At 32.8% G+C, this 8,015-nt stretch overlaps 1 long non-coding RNA gene across 1 annotated transcript; it reads right to left on the bottom strand.

Annotated features, from left to right (window-relative positions):
- Positions 1 to 2,453: 2,453 nt before the first annotated feature.
- On the bottom strand, positions 2,454 to 7,394 carry LOC124895813. The gene is made up of 2 exons (XR_007051889.1): positions 6,797 to 7,394; positions 2,454 to 3,841 (listed from the first exon to the last, which is right to left on the bottom strand). It is a non-coding gene; the product is annotated as an uncharacterized LOC124895813 (long non-coding RNA).
- Positions 7,395 to 8,015: the final 621 nt, after the last annotated feature.

Here is an 8,015-nt window from a genome sequence, read left to right as displayed (position 1 = left end):
CAAAAAGCATGATAGTCTAAAATGTCTATTAGTCTGAGTCTGATATGACATTGGTCTGAATTGGTATCGTTATACCAAAACTTGAAAGTCATGATTTTTGAGCCATAACACATTAAGCCAAATCTTTCATTTAAAGAAAAACTTAGACCACCAAAAACATGCAACTGATATAGAAGATTTCGTGTTTCGAAACTCAAGTCAAAATTATGCAAAAATTTCATCAACATATGGTGGTCTAGTGCCTTTAGTAAATCCATGCACTCTTTCATTACATGCATTATGAACATTAAAAATTCATGCTAGATTCCCTCTTTAGTGATTTAAAACAACCTTTAAATCATAACAAGAGTTCAACCATTTCATATAGTGCTTTTCAAGGATGCATTGTAAAACAATTCATATGCCATGAGAAATCTAAAAAAATCATAATAAGAGGGAATTTACCGAAAATCTTGCTCTCAACAAGAATTCATTCTTAAATACATGATTTCATACATTCATATTCTCAAATCACTTTGGGAAAGGTCAAAAGACCAAAACAATGATGTTAAAACATTTAATACATGAATATATACATAGATTCAAAAATCCCATTCTAAAACATGATTTTTTTCTATGCCAATGAGAATTTAGGAAAACCCCGCATACCTCTATTTCGAAAAATAATGGGTGCTTCTTGAAGCCTGTGGATTGGGGATTCCGAATCACTAATCAATTTTGAAAACCCATGATTAAATCTTGATTTGTTTGGGTTTTTAGTTTAAAACCTTTGGGAGTATTCTTGAGAATTTTTAGATGAATATGGATGTATTTTAGAGAATTGGGGACTAAATTTCGTGTTTATGGCTGAATAAGGGTGGGAAAAGGACCATTTTGCCCCAAAAACGAAGTGTTTAAGTCACTTGAAACCATTACATAGGCGCCACATATGATATCGCCTATATTTACATAGGCGACGCATATGCTATCGCATATGCTTTCCAGTGGCCATGTGCGGTTGGTTAGGCGACACATTCTACTTTGAAAGACCATAACTTCTTGCTCGGGTGCCATATTTTAGAAAAATTGGTATCGTTGGAAAGTTAACTCGAAGACCTATCATTTGAAACATAGTAGGCTCTCTAATTCGAAATATACATAGAGTTATGGTCGATGGAAGCTAACACAAATTTCAACGTCCACTAAAACTTAATCGATCGAAATAGTTTCAACTCGTCCATGAGTTGAAGGACCTCGATGGTCTAAATTCATACTCAAATGGATTCACATACTACATAATTGATTAACATGCCAAATTGGCATAGGATTTAAGGCTCTGGGATTATCAACGCGTCAGAGTCATGGTTTTTATTCTAGCCCAATATGCGGGGTGTTACAATATGAATCACATAACAATATTAAGTTTTTTAATATGTATCAATTGAAAACAATATTTTTAAAATGTATCATCAATTAACCTGTTGAGATTAAATAGTAATATGTATCACTTTATAATTTAATTTAGGAAATATATCACTAACATTCCTAATGAACTCTAACATATCTACATAAGAGAAAAGTACTAATGAATTATAAACAATGATCTTAAAAAAACATTTCTCTTTCAACTGAAAACAGAATATATCAATCAATGAATTTTTGAATAATTAACTCAAATTATTGAATTCAAAACTTTGAACTAAGTAAACATGTCTAATTAAACTTTAAAGAGAAAATGTCACATCTCAATTGGAAAGTGGTTGCATGTGCGTCTGTTATGGTCTTCATACCCACACTTGCCACAACGATTTGATGTTGATGAAAATTTTCCCTACTTTTCTCTTTTCTACCTTTCTTGGGTCTTCCTGGTGGGCATTTATATTTTGTAGGCAAAATCACCTCTTCTAACACCTCCGGTGATACATGCCAACCTCGTTTATCGGGCATTGAACACAGCGACATTTCATAAGTCTTCACCAGTGCCTCCTTCCTGTAGTAATCTGAATAGTATGGCTTCATTTTCTTTACATGTTCGCTTTTCAAAATTGGCAAAATTGGCAGTTCACGAGCCTCAACAAGACGAGAGTTGATACATTCTGCAATGTTGGGTCATCATCCTCTCCCTATTTATTGGAGCATGAACTCACGACCACTTTACAAATCCAACATTTTCCAAATATACCTTAACTCTATTATCAATCTTTCCCACTTTACACATAGGCTCATCAAAATCATCCAACTTGTACGCTTTAGCCATGTCGAAAAATTCACCGGTCATTTTGTCCTTGCTCTTTCTATAATTCATGCAGGCATTGTTCCAAAGATGCCAAATACAAGCAAAATATGGTATACATGGATAGACCACACTAACCGCCTTGATTATGCTTTCATGTTTATCAAAAACAACACACATATTATCACGCTCACTGAAAGCACACTTAAATTGCTGGAAAAACTACGTCCAGGATGAATCATTCTCAGAATCTACAATCCCATACGCAAGCAGTAATATATGTCTTGATACATAATATCAAACAATTATTATGTCTAACTTATATAACAATTACCATCATTTGTAAGAAAAATATAAATCACTACGTGCAATATCTGCTCCATTAAGTGTGCTAGCTGAAACGAATGTTCCCTGATATGGTCCTCTCATGTGACTTCTGTCTACTACCACAACAAGCCTACAATACCCAAATCCCCTAATAAAAGGTTGTAGTATCCTTATATGTGAATTGGGATAAATAGAATTCAACATGTATACGTAGGTGGGCATTTTCTCATATCCGTCAGCCGATCGCCCTCTCAATATCTTTAAAACACGTTCTTTAGCACGCCACGCCTTCATGTAATCATGTCCAAACCAAGTTCCCCTTTTATATCTTCAATAATGTCGCTTGAGGTGACTATTCTTTTGTAGTTCACCAATTTTGGAGCTGTTATTCCAGCTACAAAGGCAACGGTTGCATGCTGCTGCTCAACCACTCTGTCCATTATTGAGCAGGTGCGTTCATCGTTGAAGGTACATACTATAAATGTATCAGTACCATGCTTACAGAATGCCTTGAATATCCAACTACATTCCGGCGATTTGCACAGCAAGACATAACTAAAATATACGTCAAAAAAATAAATTGCCAATATGAAGTTACGTTAATCTGTTTATATATGAATCACCATATAAGACTACTTCAATCAAAAAATGAGCCAACTAACCAATGAATAAACAGTCAACAAGAATCACAAATATGAACTTAATTTGTTATTCTTTTTTATTATATGAATCACAAGACATATGAATAACCTATTTTTTTCAATCTGTTTATATGAATCACCATTTATATGAATATCCAAGTGCATGAATAACCAGTTATATGAATCACCATTTATATGAATATGCACTTACAAGAATAATTAGTTATTTGTATCACTTATATGAATCACATGTTATTTGCATCACCAGTTACATAAATCATCATTTATATGAATCACTAATTACATGAATTATCAGTTACATTAATCACCAACATAAAAAAACAGTTATATGAATAACCTACTATATGAATCAACAATTAACTAATATACAAATGTATCACTACAGCTTCCAGATGTATCAAATTGCAAATTAAATCAAAAATTGTTATTGAAAAATTAAAACCAAACCTCTACTTGTCAGATCTCTCAGCTCTGAAATTGAACTTGTGCTTTATTGCATAGTTACGCATTACCAAGACAAGTTTAGCTTTGTTTTTGTACTTTTGGTTCACCTTTAAGACACTATTATAGCAATCACTTATCAGTTCTTCACCACCTACATTAATAACTGGCAGAGATCCAACAGTACCAATTGCAGCAACTGCAAGTTCAGACAGCTCAACAAAATCATAACACTCAATTGTCATATCATCCGCGTTAAATCATCATTGTCAATTACAATTTCACTCATTGTAATACATGGTGGATACTTTCCGAATACAGTTTTAGCTTTTAAAATCAGAATAAAAATTTTCACAGTCATATCATTATGAATCTCCAACGCTGATGAATTGCCTTGAACAACGTATTTGGCATGAATTCTTTTCAGAGATACGTCAATTTTCAATTGAATTAATATGGTGTTCATTAAATCACGGTATGATATTTTTTCATGAATTACAATACCATCGACCCGATAGTTATCGTACCTTGTTTTAGAAACCCATTCCCCAGAGTGACGCAACAACACAGTAACGAGTTCCATTGAAGAAATTCAGAAATTTAAGATGTAATTTCGATTTTTTTGTTCCAAGATTGAAAAACTTTGAGCTTCTAGTCTAGCTTGCTTCAATATTGAACTGTTGTAAAGTGGAATTGCGTTTTTAATAGTTTTGGCGAGATTTGCGTTGTTAAAATCAGAGAAAATCCGTTGCTTCCTTAAATAACTCCCTGATTTGTTTCATATGTATCCCTTTTAAATATGTATCACCACTTAACATATGTATCACCATTTCAAAATTCCAGGATAGGATGTAATTAGTAAAATAAACAGAATTTTATGTAATATTACTTAAAGTATCAGGGATTTATGTAAGTTACTCTTTTTTTAAACACTTGTTGGATCCTTTTTCTCATACACCTCCAATGTATATAGGCATAATATATAAACATGTTCTTTAACTAGACCTCAAATCACATCTATGAGCTCTATCTTGGGGTGTGCACAAGTAGACACTTAAACTTGTATAAAATTGATCAAGTAAACACAGATGTTCTATGTGACATAATACACTTAGGATGCCATGTAGGACAAGAATTGGCTAAGTAGGATGCCACATAGGACATTTGAGTTTACTTGTTCAACTTTATACAAATTTATGTACCTATTTGTTCACACCCAAAGTTGGAGGTCATAGTTGTGATCTGAGGTCAAGTTAAAGAGAATGTTTATGTATTATGCCTTTATATATTATGTATACTGATGTATACTGATGAATAACTCCTTGGGACTAGGCTCGTCTCGAGAAAATGGGCCTCCTTGGCCCATGTTGAGGAAGTTGGAAAGTAAGCGAGTCCAAGAGGACTCAAACCAAGGTTACATGCCAAAAAAATATATATAAGAAATAATATCTAGTCTAAAATAAGCGTTTGGCAAAAAGATAACATGAAGTGTAACCAAAAAAATGATTAAATAGGTAAGTAAAGGATGTATTCATGTTGAGTTATAAAAAGAAAATACGTGTGCAGTTGGAAGATCCAAATAACAGTGAAAAAGTCAAACATTAAATACTCCAAAAATCTCACATTTTAATTGATCAAATGTTGTATTTGTGAACATGAAGACACATTTCAGAGGGAAAAGAGAAAGAATCATGATTACTGACTATCATCAACACTCCTAGTCAACTTAAAACAAACACATGAAGACATGAAAATAAATAGGAACTCAAACCCCCACAAAGACGAGTGATTTGAATTAAATGAGATCAACAAGCAAACTTTTTATAACAAAACTAACCCATGACGAGGATTTGCAACTAATCTTATCTCACAATCAAAAGGAAGAGAAATTACGATCTTGCAATCCAGACAACTAATCTAAACTGAGAGACAATCTTTGAGAAACTTATATTATACCACGCATGAGATTGTTTTTTCAGGGTTTCAGAGAATCAAGAACAAGATTTTGTCCTTTCACTGGTTCGCAATACCCATCTATAGTATTTCATAGCTCTATAAAGTATTTCAAGAAAACTAAGAAAAGATATAGGGAAGAAACTTGACAGAATATGAAGAGAGAGAAAAATAAAGGCAGTCTAGAAACTAAATAAAGCAAAGAAAAAGGGAAAAGGCTATCTGAAAAAAATAAAGCAAATAGAAAAGGGACAAAGTAAACTGGAACCAAATAAAGCAAATAGAAAAGGGGAAAGCAAACCGAAAGCAAACAAAGCCTCAACCCTGAAGGTAAGCAAATAATTTAGGCTTGTCAAATAACCCAACATGCTCTCTAAAGCAAAGTTTCCAACTTGACTTACTTACTCACTTTTTAAATAAAAACTGAAGCTTGAAATAGAGTTGTCATGGACGGAACATGCTCATTTTTAATCTTTACATTCACCTGTCCTCAAGTCCATTTTAACACTGAGATGAAAAAAACAGCAAAGGGACTTGAGCATTGAAGTAACAGCTTTTCAGCAAAAACTGAAACCTTAAGTCATCCCTATCCTTTCCTTGACAAGTTCAAGAGAGCTTTTACATGTCAAGCAAATCATATAGGGATTTTTGGATTATTCCATTGTTCCCATTAACATTGAGAGTGAAGGGAACTTGTGAGTGGTCCTAAGACTCAAGGAAAGCAGAACAACAAGACAACTCTATGAAAAACTCAAATAAACATGGAATCTTGAATAAACCGGATATGCGAAAACTAGACTAGGATATATAATCCATTACTAGAAGAATAACAAAGAAGCAAAATCACTTGACCACAATAAATTCAAAACTAAAACAGTCATGAGAAATAAAACACACAACTTAATAGCATGATTCAAACTATCAAAGCTTTAAAAGTTAATATTAACAAAGAAAAATAGGGGTATTATCAACGCAACATCTTCATTTTTACTTAATGAGGCTTATACTATCAAAATAATAGGAAAGAAACATCAAAATCCTAGGTTCTACAGCATAAAACTACCATCTACAAGAAAATGTGGAATTCCAACATCACTAATACTATTAACACTACAAAAAGAGAGAGAACTAAAGAGTTACTACAATAATAACAAAACAAAAACAGAACTACAACAAGAGAAGAAAAGAAATGAGGGGTTACCTTTCTTAGAGAAGAAAACCAGGACTCTAAGTCGTCGTTAAAATCCTTTAACCACCGCCATAACACCACTTTTAATTGAAACTCTAGGCTCAAAGGAGTCTTATATGAATTCTGATAAAATGGTAAACTAGAGGAAAATCTTTAGCTCAAAATTCCCTTTTGCTCGATAATTCTGATCTTCAAGGCTTCTTGTTCAAAAGTTTTTCCAACCATCAAGACTTGGTTTTCACCAAAATAGAATAGGTATTTATAGAACAAGATTCATGGTTGAGTTTTGACTGCAGTCCATGTGGGAGAGGGGATTTTAAGGGGTATTTTGAGAATTTTAGATGAGGATAAGGATGAACTAAAAATTGTACCAATTTGGTAGAAAATAAAAAATTGAGTGGATAATAGTTTGGTGTTTTATCGAATCTTTTGGAGTACACCTTCTTATTCTACGCACGCCTCTCACGTATGGAGTTGGAGAGAGACGAGAGAACGAGGGTTGGCATTACTCTTGGTTTTAAGAAGGTTGTCATTTGGGGAGGACAAGATGGGCATTTTGGTTTTGCTATTGTCTTCTGGGGAAGCTGTTGTTTGTTGTCGTTGTTTGCTATGCTTTTGGGCTTATCGGAGATTAGGAATAAGTGTAAACAACATAAATCTCCTAATTAATAAAATTAATTACATAAATTTGTCTTATTTTCTCTTTTTCAAATTTTGGAAAGATACTTATATATTTGGCCAATTATTATATATAGGTCGAATGTATGATGAAATAATTAGTCCTAAATTTAAGATAATTAAAATCATTAATTATTTTACAGTTTCCTAAGTAACGACAATAATTAGCTAACATTAACTCGTTTATGGATAAAACTAGTAATTGATATTTGAATTTTAAAACTTTTCTTAAACGTCAATTTTTTTTTTGTAATCTTGGATTCAAGATCTGGAAAGCAAAAAGCAACCAATTTCTTCTACATACGTTCTTCAATACTACTAAAATTAATATGAATATCCTCATATTGCTGCGACATTCTGGAAATTGGAAGTCAGAAATTAGTTAAGAGTCATACAAAAGTGACGCAATAATTATTTTGGAAAGTATTGTTTTCTTGAAATTGGTTTCTACGATCGCCATGAAATTGGGTATCGACGAAGTACGTAAAAAAATTGAAGTTAAATATGTGGTTGAAGGAAATTCTTCTCCAATTGTCATAAGAAACAATAATGG

The sequence above is a fragment of the Capsicum annuum genome, unplaced genomic scaffold (assembly GCF_002878395.1).
Source record: "Capsicum annuum cultivar UCD-10X-F1 unplaced genomic scaffold, UCD10Xv1.1 ctg997, whole genome shotgun sequence".
NCBI lineage: Eukaryota > Viridiplantae > Streptophyta > Magnoliopsida > Solanales > Solanaceae > Capsicum > Capsicum annuum.
Note: the sequence above shows the minus strand (reverse complement) of the source record. Positions and strands in the feature narration are given on the sequence as shown.